We start from the raw sequence: 22,541 nt of genomic DNA on the forward strand, positions 1-22,541 counted from the left end.
ATTATGAATCAAGGGTTGAAATATGAAAATAGGCCATATTCAGAGATAGAATTATATGTACAAGTCATCATACTGAGTAAAGAAAGGTCAATTCAAGAAACATCATAGGATGTAACGGAGTAGTAGAATTCAAAAAATGACAACGGTGAACACACACACAAAGTTGAAGTAGACATCCAACCTGGCATGAAACTTATGAGTAGCAGAGGACCCTGGTGGATGGAACAAATACATCTGGAGCTTGCTGTTAATTTCTACCCACTTGTACATATAGAATACTGAATGCACCTAAACCTACTTCAGCAGGGGTAGTAGACAAAACACATTCTAATGACATGTAGTTGAGAACAAGCAAAGCTGAGTTCTTCTAGTACTCTCAGTGCCCTTGAACCAGAATCTATATACTTAAAACCAAGTTATCCTTGTCTTCAACTTAAAGAAAATAGGAACATCTACTTCAAAAATCCAAGAGTGAGGAGCCAACATGTTTGGTGGCATCTGCTGGCTTGTTTTAGTCTAATGTACAACCAGGCCTGACAAAAATTCTCAGGCGGCTGTTGCCAACACTAAAGAGGAGGGAATACAACAGGCTTACAGCATGGAGGCTTTTCTCTCTAACTTTAGTGTGAACACTGTCCCTGATGGGGATCTGACATTCACAAGGCTACTGGACTCGACATGTCACCTACACTTGAACATTTCAGGGGTCACTCATCCAAGAAAAAAAAAAAAAAAGTGAAAAATAAAAACCAGGACACTCTCAGGAAGAAAACATCAACAGTTAAATATAGCTCAAAGTGCTTCAAAAAACAAACAAACAAAAAAACCCACAGAACCACTTAATTCCCAAGGCCGCTGGCCTTTAAAAGATAAGTAGTCTTCAATATTGCTAGCAGTCTCCTATGAATGAAAATGTCAAATAGCACATCCTATCTGAAAGAAAATATCAAGAGGTAAATACAATTCACAGTATTTCTTTAAAAGCACATGAAATTCACTCATTACAGTGATTTACTTAGAAATCTTTTGTGTTCAGCTTTTTGTGATCCCAAGACTGTAGCCAACCAGTCTCCTCTGTCCATTGAATTTTCCAGGCAAAAATTCTGCAGTAAGTTACATTTCCTCTTCCAGGGGCTCTTCCCATCTTGTATCTCCTTTGCCTCTTGCCTTTCCAGGCAGATTCTTTACCACTGTACCACCTGGGAAGACCAGTGTATTATTAACATTACAAAAACTGTACTGATGAGGTATCAACTCTCAGTAGTGAAAAAAGTATCAAATATTGTACAGAGAAAACATGGTAGAGTAACATTTTTAAAGGGGATACTTTTAGTACTAGTAGGATATATTTGGTAGGAGCTATTATAAACATCACAACAAAAGTGCCTTATACTGATAAGAGACTGACCATATAGTCTAGCAGTTGCACTCCTAAGAGTATTTCAGTAAAGAACAGCAACAGAATTTGAAAAACACATGTAACACAACCATACACTGCAGCAAGATTAACAATATCCTATACATGAAAGTAGAGAAACTGATGCATCCAGTATTGAAAACAGCATGCAGTTCTTTTTTAATTAATTTTTTAAGTTGAAGAATAATAGCTTTACATAATTTTATTGTTCTCTGTTTTGTTGTTTTCTGTCAAACCTCAACAAAAATCAGCCATCAGTTCAGTTCAGTCTTGTCCAACTCTTTGCGACCCCATGAATCACAGCACGCCAGGCCTCCCTGTCCATCACCAACTCCCGGAGTTTACTCAAACTCATGTCCATCGAATAGGCATTCTTTGTCGTCCTGCCCTGAATCCCTCCCAGCGTCAGAGTCTTTTCCAGTGAGTCAACTCTTCGCATGAGGTGGCCAGAGTATTGCAGTTTCAGCTTCAGCATCAGTCCCTCCAATGAACACCCAGAACTGATCTCCTTTAGAAAGGACTGGTTGGTTCTCCTTGCAGTCCAAGGGACTCTCAAGAGTCTTCTCCAATACCACAGTTCAAAAGCATCAATTCTTTGACGATCAGCTTTCTTCACAGTCCAATTCTCACATCCATACATGACCACTGGAAAAACCATAGCCTTGACTAGACGGACCATGGTTGGCAAAATAATCTCTGTTTTTTTAATATGCTCTCTAGTTTGGTCATAACTTTCCTTCCAAGGAGTAAGCATGTTTTAATTTCATGGTTGCAATCAGCATCCGCAGTGATAGGCATACATAAATCTCCGCCCTTTAGAACCTCCCTCTCATCTCCCTCTCTGGTATGAAGTTAAAAAAAAAAAAAAAACCTGAAAATAAAGTTATCATATGCTCCAGAAATTGCACCACTGTGCTTATGTCGACTTAGAATGAAAACTCCCATCAAAAAAGAGAAAAGCACAACAGTGTTTATAATAGCACAATGTACAGTAGCAAAGACCTGTAAACAACCTGAAATTCCCATGAATAGGTTAATGGGACAAGAAATCTATGTTATACATGCAATGAAATATTTGCCATAAGAAAGAATGAAATAATGCTATTATTTCAACATGGATGGATCTAGAGGTGATAACAGTAAGTCAAACGGAGGAAGATAACTATCATATGAAATCATTTATATGTACAATCAAAAATCTAATAGAAATAAATCTATTTATAAAATAAAAACAGTCACTGAAGTAGAAAATAAATATTGGTACTATGAGGAATTTGGGGGAGGCATAAATTGAGAATATGGGATTAATAGATACCTACTACCATATACAAAAGAAACAACAAGGATTTTCTGTATATCACAGGGATTATATTCAATATCTTATAATAAACTATAGTGATACAAAATGAAAAAATAATATAATTATTCTTTAGTTGTGGTGCAACGAGGTCCATACACAACATCTGTTGATCCTTTGTTATCGAGCCTGATAATGAAACATATATGCCTAGAACCCACAGTATGCAACAAGAAATGTCAAGTAATGAGAAGTCAAAAGTAGCCCCAGCTCACCCAACAAAAGATAAGCTTGAAGAGCAACAAGAAAGAGCACAGTCAAAAATAAATAATTTAAAATACAATTCTCCTACAAAAAAAGCCCAGGAGCAGATGGCTTCACAGACACAGACACTTCTATCAAACATTTGGAGAACAGCTAACATCTATCCTTCTCAAATTCTTCCCAGAAACTGCAAAGAGAGAAGCACTCCCCAACTTGTTCTAGGAGGCCACCATCACCCTGATACCAAAACCAGACAAATATTACCAAAAAAGGGTATAGACCGCTATGACTGATGAACATACACAAAAAAATCCTCAAGAGAAAATTAGCAAACAGAATCCAACAATGCCTTAAAAGGATCATACACCTTGATCAAGTGGGATTCATTAAAGTGATGCAAGGATGCTTCAATACATGTAAAGTAATCAATGTGATACATAATATTAATGAACTGATGAAGGAAAACCATCTGATCATCTCAATAGATGCAGAAAAGCTTTCTACAAAATTCAACAACGATTTATGATTAAAACTCTCCAAAAATGGGCATAGAGGGGAAAAACTTCAAGAAATTAAAGGCCATATACAACAAACATAAATAGCAAACACCCCTATCAATGGTGAAAAACTAAACATGTTTTAAGATCAGGAACAAGGCAAGTATGCCCACTCTTGTCACTATTAGGCAGCATAGTTTTGGAAGTTCTACATATGGCAATAAGAGAAGAAAAAAAAAATTAAAGGAATACAAATTAGAAAAGAAGTAAAACTGTCACTCTTTGCACCATTCTGACAAATCGAGGCAAGGATGGGGAAAAATTCAGGTTACTTGGTGGGAGAAATAAGGTATTTTTTATTCCCCCAAAAAGCCCTCCAAATTCATCTGCAATCCTTATCTCTCTAAGCAAACTCAGATGCATCATATGACAGGGACAGAGTGTCTCCACCAAACATTGCCTTACAGGCACACTATTCTGGTTTTCATTCCGCTCTCCTTCACGTTTCACCATTAGGTAGCTTTTAATATCTTGCCTAAAATCCCTCCATGATAATTTGAATTGTAGTGTCCGCGGAAGTGAGAATCACTCTACTTTCCTCCAACAAGATGGTCTTCAAGCACCTTGAAGAACATTTAATTTTGGGCCACTTACCAGAAACATTTTCTATCCCATGTCCTTTTCTCAGTGTTCATGTAGCTTTCCTCAGTTTTCTAGTTTCCAGTCTGAACCCCCTATTTTGAGGTTGTGAGACTGTAGTGAATACACTTGCCCTTGCTCCACTTGGAGCTGTCTTGTTACAAGTCTAGGACTCATGCTCACCCCTCTAGGTGTATTACCCAGGATTGGGTTTTAACAGGTGATGGGGATGAGCCAGATAAATACATGCATCAGGTTTTTCCGGGCGATCCCAGGAAGGAAATGACCACCTACGACTGATTAGTGCTTCTAGGAAGGTATGGAATTTGACCAAAAGTGTGTGAGCCTTGTGTGCAAAGGTATTCTCAACATGAACCCTCACAAATCTCTTTTCTCAATTTGTTTCCCTGCTGGCACGTCCTTTGGAGCTTAACTCACAGTTCAGACCATGGTGGAATTCATTTCCATGAATAGCTATCACAGGTTTCCAGCTTCTTTGAGGAAATACAGAGTAATCATGTACCGTCAATCTAGTTCCCCAGATCTCTTAAAGAGATTGTTGGTTCTTTTGGAAAGGGGAATGAGATATGGGCTTTACCAGAGTGCTTGGGTCCCTAATGGACAAGCAGGGTGAGCCAGCCTGAGGTGAACCACTGAGGACACAGTTGGCTTAGTGGGACTTCCTGGGTTTCCTGTGAAGTGCTCACTTCCTGGTGTCCACTGGTTGCTTATTCACCCAGGATGCATCACACTGCTTAAAATTTTAAGGGACAAAACAAAGCATACCATAAGGAAACAAAAAAAAAAAAAAAAAAAAAAAAAAACCTCTTAAATTTTATGTAACAAAGAACCTGAAAAATGATAGAAAAGTGTGAAAAAAAAATGAGTCAACATATTATAACAGAGATGTAGCACTGGCCATTCATTTTATTAAGAGCTGCTTAAGAGATATGAGCAGCAAATTGATAAGAAATATATGGAATATGCCCCCACCACATTAAGAGGATAATTAATCTCAGTTCAGTTCAGTTCAGTCGCTCAGTCCTGTCCGACTCTTTTCAACACCACGAATCACAGCATGCCAGGCCTCCCTGTCCATCACCAACTCCCAGAGTTCACACAAACTAATGACCATTGAGTCGGTGATGCCATCCAGCCATCTCATTCTCTGTCTTCTCCTCCCGCCCCCAATCCTTCCCAGCATCAGAGTCTTTTCCAGTGTGTCAACTCGTCGCATGAGGTGGCCAAAATATTGGAGTTTCAACTTTAGCATCAGTCCTTTCAATGAACACCCAGGATTGATCTCCTTTAGAATGGACTGGTTGGATCTCCTTGCAGTCCAGGGGACTCTCAAGAGTCTTCTCCAACATCATAGTTCAAAACCATCAATTCGGCGATCAGCTTTCTTCACAGTCCAACTCTCACATCCATACATGACCACGGGAAAAACCATAGCCTTAACTAGACCGACCTTTGTTGGCAAAGTAATGTCTCTGCTTTTTAATATACTATCTAGGTTGGTCATAACTTTCCTTCCAAGGAGTAAACGTCTTTTAATGCTGTTCATCCCGAGGATACCCTGGGTCTATTTTGAACAGGTTTCCGATAGCAAGCCATGGATTCAAGGCTTTATTGCTGAGTCATGTGCAGGAGGTGGAGCCATTACCATAGCCTCTCTCTTCCCCCACACCACCATCAGCAGATGAACAACAGAGAGGCTGGCCCATCAAGTGCCTGACTCACCTGGACTATAGAGAAGAACTCCACACACAGTGTCCCTTTAAGTGCCTGAATCACTGAATTACAGAGTAGGACCCCAGCCATTGGGCCCCCCTCTATGTGCCTAAAATGCTGAGAAACAGAGAAGGTCCCCAGGCAAGGAAGCTCTCTAAGTGTCTGAATGGGTGGAACTATGGAAAAAGACACCCAAAGGGAGCTCCTTATTGCCAACTACAAGATGCTGGGAAAAAAGACTCTGATAGTACCATAACTCCTGCAGCAGAGGCAAACTGAATCCCTGCACAGTGGGCGGTACTATGGTCCCCTAAAGCTGAGAAGCTGTACCACTTTCATGCTCAACTCTCACTGGGGCAGAGGTAACACTGGCAAAAAAAAAAAAAAAATTCTTGTTTCTATGAGCAGAGGGTCTCTTTAGTAGTGTAAGAATCTTTTCTACCCTTTAGACTGTGGCCTGCCAGGATTCTTTGTCAGAGCAGGGAGTTCTCTAGGCAGGGACACTGGAGGATATTGGCCAATACTGGTTGCCACACATTTGTAGAGCGCTATATTTCATGCTGCCCTAGTCACCACCCCCTGACTACCTGGTGTTGCCAGAACCCCTGTTCTGCACCACCTCCACACCTGGCCCTCACAGGAGCAAACCAAAGTCCTCCAGGGCAGCCTCAGGAGCAAACCCCAGTGGATCAACAACATGCAGAGACAGAAATAAAATCACAATAGAAACCCAGGGACACTGTGGCTAAGAAAGAAGACCCAAAGCCTTCCTAACAGCTGTATAATTTGTGGATTAAGTCCACACTATCAACTAGGCAGACTCTGTGACTATGGAATATATAAAAGGTCATTGAAAGCTTCCCCCCCGCCAAAAAAAAGCACACTAGTTCTGATAGCTGTGGACATTGGAGGCAAGAAGACATAGTAGTAAGACCAGATTAGAATCTGAGTTGCCCCCATAACAGGTCCAGGCACAAGTTGGAGGGTGTCCTAGGAAGGTGACATGGACTTTGACTCCCAGCATTGGAAAGGAGAGTGACAGCAGTAACTCAAGATAAACTTCTGTTATTCTTATGTTTTGATTTGCTCTGTAGATTCTTTTGGATTTTTTATCCCCCCTCCATTGTAGTTGCCAATTTTATTGGCCCTATGAAATGTAATGAAGGCTTTGAGCTTCCTTTGTTTTTTCCTTAGTCACATTTTAAATTGCTGTTTTAAACCACTGCCTCTGTGCCAGGAATTTGCAGTTCTATTATGGAGTTTTCCTCCCCCCCGCCCCCGTCTTTTCTAATTTTAATTTTTAAACCTACTTTTTTTTTTTTTTAACCTTTACTCCTTTGTCTGTTTCTCCTACTGTTCTTTCCCCCTTGAGTTAATATTTAATTTATATAAATCTTATTTATCTCTACTTCACTTTGCATATTTATTCTTTCTTTTTTTCTTTCTTTCCTGTCCTCTCAACATATTTGTTAGCTTTATTTTCACTGATTTATTCCTCAGTTAGAACCTTAAGACACGGACGAAATAAATCAAAGAGGATATAAACAGAAAGAGAGATATTTCATGTTCCTGAGTAGGAAGAATCAGTATTGTGAAAATGACTATATCACCAATGCAATCTGAAGATTCACTGGGACTGCTATCAAATTATCAATGGGACTTTTCACAGCAGTAGAATGAAACATTTCACAATTCATATGGAAACTCAAAAGACCTCTATTAATCAAAGCAGTCCTGAGAAAGAAGAATGGAGCTGAAGGACTAGGGGTTCCTGACTTCAGATTATACTACAAAGCTACAGTCATCAAAAAATATGGTACTGGCAGAAAAACAGAAATATAGACCAATGGAACAAGATAGAAAGCCCAGGGGGAAAAAAAGCACTTATGGGCACCTTATTTTTGACAAAAGAGACTATAATATACAATGGGGCAAAGACAGTCTCTCCAATAATGATGGCAGGAAAATTGGACAGTTACATATAAAAAAATGGAATTAGAACATTTCTTTACACCATGCACAAAGATCAACTCAAAATGGGTTAAATACCTACATGTAAGATTAGAAACTATAAAACTCAGAATGGGCGAAAATAATAACGGTTGAAACAATGGGCAAAGGATTAATTTTCAAAATATATAGACAAGTCATAAAACTCAATACCAGAAAAAGAAATGACCCAAACAAAAAGTGGGGAAATCAAAAATTGGGAAAAAGCCATAAACAGACATTTTCCCATAGACATACAGATGGCTAACAAACACATGAAAAGATACTCAATATCACTCATTACTAGAGAAAAGCATATCAAAATTAAAATGAGATATCAAGTCACACCAGTCGGAATGCTCATCGTCAAAAAATAAGTGCTGGAGAGGGTGTGAAGTAAAGGAGACCTTCTCGCACTGTTGGTGGCATTGTAAATTGATACAGCCAATGCCAAAGAGATTCCTTCAAAAACTAGGAATAAAACCAGCACATGACCCAATAATTCCACTTCAATGCATATAATCTAAGGAAACCAAAATTGAAAAAGACATATGTATCTCATTCTTCACTGCAGCACAATTTATAATAGCAAGAACATGGAAGCAAGCTAGCTTTCCATCAACAGATGAATGGATAAAGAAGTAGTACATATATAAAATGGAATATTCAGTTTAGTCGCTCAGTCGTGCCCCACTCTTTGTGATCTTATGGACTGCCATACATTAGGCTTCCGTGTCCTTGTCTATCACCAACTTCCAGAGCTTGCTAAAACTGATCTCCACAGAGTCGATTATGCCATCCAACCATCTCATCCTCTGTTGTCCCCTTCTCCTTCTACCTTCAATCTTTTCCAGAGTCATCAGGGTCTTTACCAAAGTCAATTCTTCGCATCAAGTGGCCAAATAATTGGAGCTTAAGCTTCAGCATCAGTCGTTTTAATATATATTCACGACTGATTTCCTTCAGGATTCACCGGTTTAATATCCTTGCAGTCCAAGGGACTCTCAAGACTCTTCTCCAACACCACAGTTCCAAATCATCGATTCTCCCGCCTTCATCTTTCTAGCCCAACTCACATTCATACTTGACTGATGGGGAAACCATTCCTTTGACTACACAAACGTTTGTCAACAATGTGACATCTCTGCTTTTTAATATGCTGTCTACTTTGGTAAAAGCTTTTCTTCCAAGGGGCTAGAGCCTTTTAACTTCATGACTGCAGTCACCATCTGCAGTGATTTTATGGTGCCCCCCAAAAAACTTTTCACTATTTCCATTGTTTCCCCACCTATTTGCCATGAAAAGTGATGGGAATGGATGCCACGATCTGAGTTTGTTAAATGTTGAGTTTTAAGCCAACTTTTTCTACTCTCTTTCACTTTCATCAAGAGGTTCTTTAGTTTCTCTTCTTCCAAAAGAGTTGTGTCCCCTGAGTATCTCAGGTTATTGATATTTCTCCTGATTATGTTGATTTCAGCTTGTGTTTCATGCAGCCTGGCATTTAGCATGATGCACTCTGTCTATAAACTAAATAAGCTGGGTGACAGTAGGCAGTCTTGACATATTCCTTTCCGAATTTGGAACCAGACTATTGTTCCATATCAGTTATAAGAGCTGTTTCTTGACCTGCATACAGATTTCTCAAACTACAGGTAAGTTGGCCTGGTATTCCTATCTCTTACACACATGTACAGTCGATTTACATTCCTGTACAGCACAATGTAACACAACATTGTAAAGTACCTATACATATATCTACTGTAGGGTCCATTTATAGGAAGTTGTAGATTAGTCTAAAATAATCTATACTGATAGAACTGAGAACAGGGTGTTTTGAGGGAAGGCAGTGTAGGGAAGGGGCCCAAAGAGATTTTCTAGGTTGGTGGGAAAAAAAGAATATACGTTGAGCATCATATATATAATCTAGATGAAGTTACATTAATATTTCTACAATGTAAATTTCAAACAGAGTTTTGCTAAGAGGCTCCATGAATTTATGAATAACTAGATATTGTCAAATTGTCATTCTGAAAGTTGCATCACACTATGCTTTCACAACACTGAATGAATACACTCATTTTCCACTCTCATTCTCAATTTAGAGGAGACATTTGGTATCTTTCAACATTCTCACTGAACTTTGGCAATTGGCATGGTGAGAAATGGTATTTCATTATTGTTTTGGCTTGCATTTCTTTCATTACAAATTAGGTTCAACATTTCCTCCTATTTTCCGGTCATTTTTTAAATTTTCCTTCTCAATAATTTGTATTTGTACCATTTGTTTACTTCATGTTTGTCTTCTATTGGATTTTTCATTTTCTTTTCTTATCTTTACTTTTGAACTCTGCTTAAATTAGGTAAAAGAGCCCTTTGTCAGTTATCTTCCAAATATTTCTCCATTTTCATTTTATAATTTCTTGCTTATTATTTATTTACCCATGAAAGGATTTTACTACAAAGTGTAAATTTTCTCTATTTAGCGTTTGGACACTTACGTTAAGAAATTTAAATAACCAAGAAAACTCCAGGAAATTAGAAGGTGTAGGCTGAAAGATTTCCAGCGTGAGGGGTGGGGCAACTCAAAGTTCACCTGTGTGTCTTGCCACACGTACTTTTCATTAACATATTTATACCCTGAAATATGGAAAAGACTCTGATGCTGGGTTGGGGGGAGATTGGGGGCAGGTGAAGAAGGGGACAACAGAGAATGAGATGGCTGGATGGCACCACCAACTCAATGGACATGAGTTTGAGTGAACTCCAGGAGTTGGTGATGGACTGGGAGGCCTGGCGTGCTGTGATTCATGGGGTCGCAAAGAGTCAGACACGACTGAGCGACTGAAATGAACTGAACTGAACTAAACTGATAATATATGTAAAGATACAAGTATATATATATGTGATTTACAACACAATGTTTGATAATATATATATATTTGAATATATATATATATATATTTTGAGCAAAATATATATACATATTGAATATATATATATATATATATATATATATATATATATATATATATATATATATATAAAGCTATACACAAAGCTACAATAATCAATATAGTATGATATTGGCACAAAAATGCAAATATAGGTAAATGGTACAAGAAGGAAAGTCCAGAGATAAAATCTATACACCTAATAGTCAGCTTATTTATAACAAAAGAGACAAGAACATACAATGGAGGAAAGAGAGTCTCTTCAAAAAGTGGTGCCAGGAAAACTGGACAACTACATGGCAAAGAATGAAATTAAAACACTGCCTTACATCATCAGTTCAGTTCAGTCGCTCAGTCGTGTCCGACTCTCCGCGACCCCATGAATCACAGCACGCCAGGCCTCCCTGTCCATCACCAACTCCCGGAGTACACTCAAACTCATGTCCACAGAGTCGGTGATGCCATCCAGCCATCTCATTCTCCGTCGTCCCCTTCTCCTCCCGCCCCCAACCTTTCCCAGCATCAGAGTCTTTTCCAGTGAGTCAACTCGTCTCATGAGGTGGCCAAAGTATTGGAGTTTCAGCTTTAGCATCAGTCCCTCCAATGAACATCCAGGATTGATCTCCTTTAGAATAGACTGGTTGGATCTCCTTGCAGTATAAGGGACATCATACACAGAAATAAAGTCAAAGTGGGTCAAAGATCTACTGGAAGGCCAAACAGTATAAAACTGTTAGAGGAAAACAGGAAAAACACATTTTGACCTAAATCACAGATCTTTTTTGAGGCATCTTATAGAGTAATGAAAATAAAAACAAACAATAAAATAAAAAAAAAACAAAACAAAAAAGGGACATAATTAAACTTCAAAGCTTTTACATTAAAAAGGAAACCATAAACAAAATTAAAACTCAACCCGCAACCCAATCAAGAAATGGGCAAGGAAACCCCCTGTGGTTCAGTTCTTAAGAATCCCAATGACAATTCTGGGGACATGGGCTTGATACCAGGTTTGGCGAGATGCCACAGGTCAAGGGACAACTAATACCCATGCACCAATACTATTGAGTCCACAGACAGTTATAACTGAAACTTTCATGCACTAGAGCCCTTGCTCTGCAATAAGAGAAACCACCACAATGAGATCTCTTCCTACAGCAACTAGAGAGTAGTCCCCACTCACTGCAACTAGATAAAAGCCCATGCACAACAAGGAAGACAGTGAAGACAAAAATAAATAAAGAAAATTTTAAAATCAAATGGGCAGAAAACCTACATAGACATTTCTCCAAAGAAGACACACAGACGGACAAGAGGTACCTGAAAAGATGCTTGCTATCACTAATTATTCAGTTCATTTCAGTTCAGTCGCTCAGTCGTGTCCAACTGTTTGCGACCCCATGAATCGCAGCATGGCAGGCCTTCCTGTCCAACCCTAATTATTAGAGAAAGGCAAATCAAAACTACATGAGGTGTCATGTCACTCCCGTCATAATGTTCTCAATCAAAATGTCTACAGTGAGCAAGGTGACAATATACAACCTTGACGTACACCTTTTCCTATTTGGAACCAGTCTGTTGTTCCATGTCCAGTTCTAACAGTTGCTTCCTGACCTGCATACAGGTTTCTCAAGAGGCAGATCAGGTGGTCTGGGATTCCCATCTCTTTCAGAATGTTCCACAGTTTATTGTGATCGACACAGTCAAAGGCTTTGGCATAGTCAATAAAGCAGAAATAGATGTTTTTCTGAAACTCTCTTGCTTTCTCCATGATCCAGCGGATGTTGGCAATTTGATCTCTGGTGCCTCTGCCTTTTCTAAAACCTGCTTGAACATCTGGGAGTTCACGGTTTACATACTGCTGAAGCCTGGCTTGGAGAATTTTGAGCATGACTTTACTAGCGTGTGAGATGAGTGCAATTGTGCGGTAGTTTGAGCATTCTTTGGCATTGCCTTTCTTTGGGATTGGAATGAAGACTGACCTCTTCCAGTCCTGTGGCCACTGCTGAGTTTTCCAAATCTGCTGGCATATTGAGTGCAGCACTTTCACAGCATCATCTTTCAAGACTTGAAATAGCTCAACTGGAATTCCATCACCTCCACTAGCTTTGTTCGTAGTGATGCTTTCTAAGGCCCACTTGACCAACCTTGATAGTATATTAAAAAGCAGAGACATTACTTTGCCAACTAAGGTCCGTCTAGTCAAGGCAATGGTTTTTCCCGTGGTCATGTATGGATTTGAGAGTTGGACTGTGAAGAAGGCTGACCGCCGAAGAATCGATGCTTTTGAACTGTGGTATTGAAGAAGACTCTTGAGAGTCCCTTATACTGCAAGGAGATCCAACCAGTCCATTCTAGAGGAGATCAATCCTGGATGTTCATTGGAGGGACTGATGCTAAAGCTGAAACTGCAATACTTTGGCCACCTCATGCGACGAGTTGACTCACTGGAAAAGACTCTGATGCTGGGAAAGGTTGGGGGCGGGAGGAGAAGGGGACGACGGAGAATGAGATGGCTAGATGGCATCACCGACTCTGTGGACATGAGTTTGAGTGAACTCCGGGAGTTGGTGATGGACAGGGAGGCCTGGCGTGCTGTGATTCATGGGGTCGCGGAGAGTCGGACACGACTGAGCGACTGAACTGAACTGAACTGAACTGACAGTGAGCAAATGCTGGAGAGGATGTGGATAAAAGGGAACACTTTAACACTGTTGGTGGGAATGTTAAGTTGGTGCAACTACTATGGGAAACAGTATGGCAGTCCCTCAGAAAAGTAAAAGTTGAATTATCATATGATCCAGAAATTCTATTCCTGAGCATAAAACTATAATCTCAAAAGATACATGCACTCAAATGTTCATAACAGCACTATTCACAATAGCCGAAACATAAAACATTCTAAATGTCCTTTGACAGGTGAGTGGATAAAGACGTGGTGCATATAATTTCCACAAACAATAATTTCAGGAGAGGGTGTGGAGTAAAGGGAACACTTACACTGTCCGGGGGGGCTTGTAAATTGGTACAGACACAATGGTTAACAGTATGGCAGCTCCTTAAAAATATTTAATTAACATATGACCCAGCATTCCCATTTCTGCATGTATTCCTGGAGAAAACCTTAATTCCAAAAGATACATGCACCTCAATGTTCATTGCAGCATTATTTACCATAACCAAGACATGAAACATTTTTTTTTTATCATAGCAAAAACAAAAACAACAAAAACCCTTGAAGCAAACAGTTTCTAAACAGGGGGTAAAATTACTAGGTATTTGTAAAAATAGAGTATTAAAAATAAATAAAGAAAGCATCACATATAAGAACCAAGTTCTATGTTAGCATTCAACCACTACAAAAGATGATTTTGTACTAAAAGAACTAGCACATCCTCATCTTTTCTTATTTCCCCATCACAGGAACTCAGAACTCTGAGCCAATGGTTAAGCGAGATTTTGGGTAATTATTTTCTTTCTTTAGCTATTTTTGACAAATTTGTATATTGTGTTATGAGCATGTATTTTTTTTTAAATAAAGTTATACAGTATCTTTTCAAACATGTAAGGAATACATCTGGATATTATAAAATACATTCATAAGCATTCTTCTTTTTCTCCGTGAGAGAGAAAAATAAGCACAGCAAATATTCATTCATAAACAAATATACATATGAGAAAATACACCTGAATTTTTAAATTACATTCATAAGAATTCTTCTCTTTCTCCACAAAACAGGAGCATAAGCACAATAAATATATATTCATACCCACATAAACCCATGAAAGTCTTTGGACTGCAAGGAGATCCAGCCAGTCAATCCTAAAGGAAATCCATCTTAATATTCATAAGTACTGACGTTGAAGCTGAAACTCCAACATTTTGACCACTTGATGTGAATAATTGTCTCAATGCAAAAGGCCCTGATGCTGGAAAAGATTGAAGGCTGGAGGAGAAGGAAGCAACAGAAGGTGAGATGGTTCGATGGCATCACCCACTCAATGGATATTAGTTCGAGCAGTCTCCGGGAGTTGGTGATGGACAGGGAAGCCTGGCTTGCTACAGGCCACGGGGTCACAAAGAGTCAGACACAATAGAATGATTGAACTAAATTGACTGACAGATACATATAAAATCCTAATACAGCCTCAAAAATGGACATACTATGCTAAGAGTGGTGTACTACATAATATATACGTGAAAATTAACAGAGATGAATACCTCTATGTATGGTTAAAATGATAAAAGAATCTGTACAGCTACAACAATAAGGACATTTGAGAAAAAAGGCATGGGCCAAGAGATGATCATACTAAGTGAGTCAGACAGAAAAAAACACAAATATAACTTAAATGTGGAATGGAAGATATGACACAAATGAGCATGTGTACGAAACAGTAAAACACTCCTGGACTTAAAGAACAGACTTGTAGCTTCCAAAGTACAGATAATTGGTAGTGATGAAGTAAGAGTTTGGGGTTAAGAGATATAAACTGGAGTACCTTGAATGGATGGACAAGTTCCTACTGCAGAGCACAGAGAATATTCAGTATTCTATGATAAATCATAATGGAAACGAATATATATTGGGCTTCTATGGCAATCCAGTGGTTAAGACTCCACACTTCTACGACAAGGGATGGAGTTCAACCTCTGGTGAGGGAAGTAATGTTGCACAGTGTAGCAAAAAAATAAAATAAAATAAACAAAAGATATATATACACACAGAGACAAGGTATATGTATATAACTGAATCAATTTGCTGTAAGACAGAAATTAATACAACAACGTAAATCAACTATACTTCAACTAAAAAGTAACATGACTAGGGTGACCAGGTGTTTGGCTAGCGTGGTCACTGCTACTTATTGCCTCTCCGGTCCCTGCCGCTCAGTTTTCTGGGTGTGCAAGTGGTGCACATTCTCAGGCGGATGTCAACTGGCCAGAATTCCAAGAAGTCTTGCTTAGCAACAAAGCCTGCTTGCAGTCTGGTATTGGATGCCTTTCTGGGGCCACAATTGCCCCCTTCCAGCTCTGGCTGCCCTCCCCTGCGTGTCTCTGGCATGGGATGGGGGATGGGCCAGTCAGCAGCCGGCTTGCTCTAGTCCACCCTTTGTTCTGTGAGCGGGTCTGGCGGTGTCTTAGGTTTGGGCTTTTTGCGGGGTATCTATCCCACAATCTGCTTTGCTATCTCAAGTTAGCTCCCTCAGATTGCTCTCAGGGCATTCAGGCCCAGTCCTCACTCTAACCAATGCAGCCCACACCTCCCTGCCCAGCCCCCACTTGCTAGTGGCAGATGTGGGCATCTGCGCTGCTTCTCTGCTGGGTGTTCCCTTTGGGCACATGATCTGTGGGTTTTGATTATATATTTTATTCTCCCAGTTATGTTGCGCTTTGGGTTTCCAACACTCGCCACAGACTCGCCAGTGAGAGTGTTTCCTGGTGTTTGGAAACTTCTCTCTCTTTTAAGCCTCCCTTCCCAGGATGGATCTCTGTCCCTACCTCTTTTGTCTCTTTTTTTATCTTTTATATTATTTCCTACCGCCTTTTGAAGACAATGGACTGCTTTTCTGGGTGCCTGATGTCCTCTGCTGGCATTCAGAAGTTGTTTTGTGGAATTTACTCAGCATTCAAACATTCTTTTGATGAATTCGTGGAGGAGAAAGTGGTCTCCCCATCCTATTCCTCTGCCATCTTCCTCATGAAACGAATTGCCAATCCAGGTTTGATGCATGATACAGGATGTTTGGGGCTGGTGCACTGGGATGAACCAGAGGGATTGTATGGGGAGGGATGTGGGAGAGGGGTTCAAAATGGGGAACACATGTACACCCGGGGTGGATTCATGTCAATGTATGGAAAAACCAATACAATATTGCAAAGTAATTAGCCTCCAATTAAAATAAGTAAATTTTAAAAAATGACTGGGAAAAAAGATTGATATATTCCATTTTATGTAAAGTTTATGTTTCAAAGAAAACTTCTGTAAAAAATACAGCTCACTACTTTACAATGTGTGTTACTGTCTCTTGTACAGCAAAGTAAATCAGCTGTGAGTGTGTATATATATATATATATGTATATATACACACACACACATATATATATATATATATGTATATATACACACACATATCCCCTCTTTTTAAAAGCCTTACCATTTAGGTCACAACAGAGCATTGAGGACAGTTTCCTGTGCTGAACAGTAGGTTCTCATTAGTTTTCAAGGCATTATTCTCCAAAACATACAAACAGATCATGTAACCCAGTATGAAAAATAATCAATGAAAAATCAGTGTGATCTATGTTCCCCAGCTTAGACATTTACCCAAAGACATACAAATGAGCAACAAACACATGAGAAGTAGTTCAATATCACCAATAATTAGAGAAATGCAAATCAAAATTACAGTGAGGAATCACTTCACACCAGTCAAAACAGTCATCAAAAATTCTACAATTTCAGGAGAGGGTGTGAAAAAAAGGGAAATTTTGCACTGTTAGTGAGCATGTAAATTGATACAGACATGGTTAACAATGTGGCAACTCCTTAAAAACCTAAAAATAGAATTACCATTTGACTCAGCAATCCCATTCCTGGGTATATTCCTATAGAAACCTTAATTCCAGAAGATACGTGCACCCTAATATTCATTGCAATACTACTTACTATAGCCAAGACACGCAAAAAATTTTAATCATGGCAAAAATAATAAAACCCCTTAAACTAAACAGTCTCTAAACAGGGGGTCAAATTATTCAGTTCAGTTCAGTTCAGTCGCTCAGTCGTGTCTGACTCTCCGCGACCCCATGAATCACAGCACGCCAGGCCTCCCTGCCCATCACCAACTCCCGGAGTTCACTCAAACTCATGTCCACAGAGTCGGTGATGCCATCCAGCCATCTCATTCTCTGTCGTCCCCTTCTCCTCCCGACCCCAAACTTTCCTAGCATCAGAGTCTTTTCCAGTGAGTCAACTCGTCACATGAGGTGGCCAAAGTATTGGAGTTTCAGCTTTAGCATCAGTCCTTCCAATGAACACCCAGGATTGATCTCCTTTAGAATGGACTGGTTGGATCTCCTTTCAGTACAAGGGACTCTCAAGAGTCTTCTCCAACACCACAGTTCAAAAGCATCAATTCTTCGGCGATCAGCTTTCTTCACAGTCCAACTCTCACATCCATACATGATCATGGAAGTAGAGGCTTGAAGATAAACAAAGTAACAATTAAATATCAAATCCAAGTACTATGTTAGCATTCAAATAGCAGAAAAGGTGATTTTACACTAAAAGAACCCTCATCTTTTTATCTACCCATCCAAGGAACTCAGAATTATGAGCCAATGGTAAAGGAGATAATGGGTAAATTTTTTCGTTTGTATTTTTTCTGGAAAATTTACATTTTCTATTATGAGAATGTATTATTTTAATAAAGTTATACAGCGTATTTTTCAACATATAAAGAATATATCTGGATAGCAAAAATTACATTCATAAGCATTTTCTATTTCTTTCTCCACAGGAGGGCAGCAAAAGCACAGTAAATATTCACACACATATATACATATGAGAGAATATATCTGGATTTTATAAACTTCATTCATAAGCATTCTTTTCATTCTCCGTGAGAGGGCAGCATATGCACAATATATATTTATTCATACCCACATGTACTCTGGAGAGTCCCTTGAACTGCAAGATCAAACCAGGCAATCCTAAAGGAAATCAGTCTTGAATATACACTGAAAAGACTGATGCTGAAGTTGAAGCTCCAATAATTTCGCCACCATATGAGAAGAACTGACTCATCGGAAAAGACCTTGATGATGCTGGGAAATATTTAAGGCGGGAGGAGAAGGGGACGACAGAAGATGAGATAGTTGGATGACATCATTGACTCGATGGAGATCGGTTTTAGCAAGTCCTGGAAGTTGGTGATGGACAGGAACAGGAAAACCTGAGGTGTGGCAGTCCATGGGATCACAAATAGTCAGACATGACTGAGCGACTGAACTGTACATTCCATTGTGTATTTGTACTACAACTTCTTTATCCATTAATCTGTGAATGGATATCTGAGGTGCATCCATGTTCTTGCTATTGTAAAACTGCTACAAAGAAGAATGACATATATGTGCTTTTTTCAATTTTCCTCAGGGTATGTGCCTAGGAGCGGGACTGCTGGATCATAGGGTGGTTTTATTCCTAGCTTTTTTAAGGAACTCCATACTGTCTTCCATAGTGGGTCTACCAATTTACATTACCACCAACAGTGCAAGAGGGTTTCCTTTATTTCACACCTTATCCAGCATTTATTCCTTGTAAACTTTTTTTAAGTAATTAATTTATTTTTTATTGGAGGCAAATTATTTTACAATATTATATTGGTTGGTTTTGCTATACATTGACATGAATTCGCCCTGGGTTTACATAAGTTCCCCCTCCTGAACCCCTCTCCCACCTCCCTCCTCCCTTTATCCTCCCTCTGGGTCATCCCCGCAAGCCAGCCCCGAGCATGCTATAACATGCATCAACCCTGAACTAGTGATTCGTTTCACATATGACAACATACGTGTATCAATGCCATTCTCCCAAATCATCCCACCCTCACCCTCTCCCACAGAGTCCCAAGGACTGTTTTATACATCTGTGTCTCTTTTGCTGTCTCATATACAGGGTTATCATTTGCATCTTTCTAAATTCCATATATATGCGTTAGTATACTGTATTGGTGTTTTTCTTTCTGGCTTACTTCACTCTGTATAATAGGCTCCAGTTTCATCCACCTCATTAGAACTGATTCAAATGTATTCTTTTTAATGGCTGAATAATACTCCATTGTGTTTATGTACCAAAGCTTTCTTATCCATTCATCTGCAGATGGACATCTAGGTTGCTTCCATGTCCTGGCTATTATAAACAGTGCTGCAATGAACATTGGAGTACATGTGTCTCTTTCAATTCTGGTTTCCTCGGTGTGTATGCCCAGGAGTGCGATTGCTGGATCATATGACAGTTCTATTTCCAGTTTTTGAGGAATCTCCACACTGTTCTCCATAGTGGCTGTACTAGTTTGCATTCCCACCAACAGTGTAAGAGGGTTCCTTTCTCTCCACATCCTCTCCAGCATTTATTGCATGTAGACTTTTGGATAGCAGCCATTCTGACTGGTGTGAAATGGTATCTCATTGTGGTTTTGATTTGCATCTCTCTGATTATGAGGGATGTTGAGCATTTTTTCATGTGTTTGTTAGCCATGTTTATGTCTTCTTTGGAGAAATGTGTGTTTAATTCTTTGGCCCATTTTTTGATTGGATCATTTATTTTTCTGGAATTGAGCTGCAGGAGCTGATTGTATATTTTAGAGATTAATCCTTTATCAGTTGCTTCATTTGCTATTATTTTCTCCCATTCTGAAGGCTGTCTTTTCACCTTACTTATAGTTTCCTTTGCTGTGCAGAAGCTTTTGATTTTAATTACGTCCCATTTGTTTATTTTTGCTTTTATTTCCAATATATTCTGGGAGGTGGGTCATGGAGGATCCTGCTGTGATTTATGTCAGAGAGTGTTTTGCCTACGTTCTCCTCTAGGAGTTTTGTAGTTTCTGGTCTTCCATTTAGCTCTTTAATCCATTTTGAGTTTATTTTTGTGTATGGTGTTAGGAAGTGTTCTAGTTTCATTCTTTTACAAGTGGCTGACCAGTTTTCCCAGCACCACTTGTTAAAGAGACTGTCTTTTCTCCATTTTATATTCTTGCCTCCTTTGTCAAAGATAAGGTGTCCATAGGTGTGTGGATTTATCTCTGGGCTTTCTATTTTGTTCCATTGATCTATATTTCTGTCTTTATGCCAGTACCATACTGTCTTGATGACTGTGGCTTTGTAGTAGAGCCTCAAGTCTGGCAGGTTAATTCCCCCAGTTCCATTTTTCTTCCTCAAGATTGCTTTGGCTATTCGAGGTTTTTTGTATTTCCATACAAATTGTGAGATTATTTGTTCTAGTTCTGTGAAAAATATCGTTGGTAGCTCGATAGGGATTGCATTGAATGTATAAATTACTTTGGGTAGTATACTCATTTTTACAATATTTATTCTTCCAATCCATGAACATGGTATATTTTTGCATCTATTACTGTCCTCTTTGATTACTTTCAGTAGTGTTTTATAGTTTTCTACGTACAAGTCTTTTGTTTCCTTAGGTAGATATATTCCTAAGTATTTAATTCTTTTCGTTGCAACAGTGAATGAAATAGTTTCCTTAATTTCTTTTTCTATTTTCTCATTATTAGTGTATAGGAATGCAAGGGATTTCTGTGTGTTGATTTTATATTCTGCAACGTTACTGTAATCATTGATTAGCTCTAGTAGTTTTCTGGTAGAGTCTCCAGAGTTTTCTGTGTAGAGGATCATGTCATCAGCGAACAGTGAAAGTTTTACTTCTTCTTTTCCAATTTGGATTCCTCTTATGTCTTTTTCTGCTCTGATTGCTGTAGCCAAGACGTCCAGAATTATGTTGAATAGTAGTGGTGAGAGTGGGCACCCTTGTCTTGTTCCTGACTTTAGGGGAAATGCTTTCAGTTTTTCACCATTGAGGATAATGTTTGCTGTGGGTTTGTCATATATAGCTTTTATTATGTTGAGGTATGTCCCTTCTATTCCCACTTTCTGGAGGGTTTTATGATAAATGGATGTTGAATTTTGTCGAAGGCTTTCTCTGCATCTATTGAGATAATCATATGATTTTAATTTTCAGTTTGTTAATGTGGTGTATTATGTTGATTGATTTGCGGATATTGAAGAATCCTTGCATTCCTGGGATAAAGCCCACTTGGTCATGATGTATGATCTTCTTAATATGTTGTTGGATTCTGATTGCTAGAATTTTGTTAAGGATTTTCGCATCTATGTTCATCAGTGATATTGGCCTGTAGTTTTCTTTTATTGTGGGATCTTTACCAGGTTTTGGGATTAGGGTAATGGTGGCCTTATAGAATGAGTTTGGAAGTTTCCCTTCCTCAGCAATTTTCTGGAAGAGTTTGAGTAGAATAGGTGTTAGCTCTTCTCTAAATTTTTGGTAGAATTCGGCTGTGAAGCCGTCTGTACCTGGGCTTTTGTTTGCTGGAAGATTCATGATTACAGCCTCTAGTTCCGTGCTTGTGATGGGTCTATTCAGATTTTCTATTTCTTCCTGGTTCAGTTTTGGAAAGTTGTACTTTTCTAGGAATTTGTCCATTTCTTCCAGGTTATTCATTTTATTGCCATATAATTGCTGATAGTATTCTCTAATAATCCTTTGTATTTCTGTGTTGTCAGTTGTGATCTCTCCATTTTCATTTCTAATTTTATTGATTTGGTTCTTCTCCCTTTGTTTCTTGATAAGTCTGGCTAGTGGTTTGTCAATTTTATTTACCTTCTCAAAGAACCAGCTTTTGGCTTTGTTGATTTTTGCTATGGTCTCTTTTGTTTCTTTTGCATTTATATCTGCCCTAATTTTTATGATTTCTTTCCTTCTACTGACCCTGGGGTTCTTCATTTCTTCCTTTTCTAGTTGCTTTAGATGTAGAGTTAGGTTATTTAGTTGACTTTTTTCTCGTTTCTTGAGGTGTGCCTGTATCGCTATGAACTTCCCCCTTAGCACTGCTTTTACAGTGTCCCAGAGGTTTTGGGTTGTTGTGTTTTCATTTTCATTCATTTCTATGCATATTTTGATTTCTCTTTTGATTTCTTCTATAATTTGTTCATTATTCAGCAG

The sequence above is a fragment of the Moschus berezovskii genome, chromosome Y (genome assembly GCF_049115385.1).
Source record: "Moschus berezovskii isolate FMDL1 chromosome Y, NW_MosBer_1.0, whole genome shotgun sequence".
Lineage (NCBI taxonomy): Eukaryota > Metazoa > Chordata > Mammalia > Artiodactyla > Moschidae > Moschus > Moschus berezovskii.